The sequence below is a fragment of the Colobus angolensis genome, unplaced genomic scaffold (assembly GCF_000951035.1).
Source record: "Colobus angolensis palliatus isolate OR3802 unplaced genomic scaffold, Cang.pa_1.0 Scaffold43, whole genome shotgun sequence".
NCBI lineage: Eukaryota > Metazoa > Chordata > Mammalia > Primates > Cercopithecidae > Colobus > Colobus angolensis.
This window is the reverse complement of record NW_012117710.1, coordinates 5471553-5472470: the sequence shown is the minus strand read 5'-3', so window position 1 is coordinate 5472470 and position 918 is coordinate 5471553. Positions and strand designations below refer to the sequence as shown.

The 918-nt window shown below is 48.7% G+C and overlaps 1 protein-coding gene across 1 annotated transcript in view; it reads right to left on the bottom strand.

Moving 5' to 3' along the window:
- The window catches only part of LOC105522485 (radial spoke head 10 homolog B-like), a 27177-nt gene that overhangs the window by 18367 nt on the left and 7892 nt on the right, over positions 1-918 (bottom strand).

Genomic DNA, 918 nt, shown 5'->3' with positions numbered 1-918 from the left:
TCACTGCAACCTCCACCTCCTGGGTTCAAGTGATTGTCCTGCCTCAGCCTCCCAAGTAGCTGGGACTACAGGTGCACAACACCACGTCCAGCTAATTTTTGTATTTTTTAGTAGAGATAGGGTTTCACTATGTGTTGGCCAGGCTGGTCTCAAACTCCTGACCTCAAGTGATCCGCCTCCCTCGGCCTCCCAAAGGGCTGGGATTACAGGCTTGAGACATTGCGCCCAGCCATAAATTAATATTTTAAAGACTGATAATTTTGAAAAGCATTCTGGATTAACATTGGTATTTACGGCCAGGCATGGTGGCTCACACCTGTAATCCCAGAACCTTGTGAGGCCGAGGTGGGAGGATCACTTGAGCCCAGGCGTTGGGGATCAGCCTGGGCAACATAGCAAGATCCTGTCTCTACAGAAATTAAAAATGTAGGCCGAGCACGGTGGTGCATGCCTGCAGTCCCAGCCACTCAAGAGGCTGAGGCGGGAGGATCACTGAAGTCCAGGAGTTTGAGGCCACAGTGAACTGTGATCACAACACTGCACTCCAGCCTGGGTGACAGAGCAAGACCCTGGCTCAAACACACATATACACACACACACACACACACACACACACACACACACACACAATTTACCTCTCTATCCCTTCTCGAGTACCTCCAACATAACAGTAAAGTATTTTTTGGCACAGAACAGGATATAGAACATGGGAGAACAGAACACGGTCCAGGTGTGAAATATGAACACAACGCTGTAGGCTGGAAAGCACCTGGGGAAACAACGTACTGCACAACAAAACCGGTTTTACCACAGAGTAACTGACATGAAGAAGAGTTACGCTCTTCGCATTGGTTAAAGTCACAGTTTCCAAGAACCTATCAATAATCAATAATGTTAAGTGGGGCCGGGCGTGGTGGC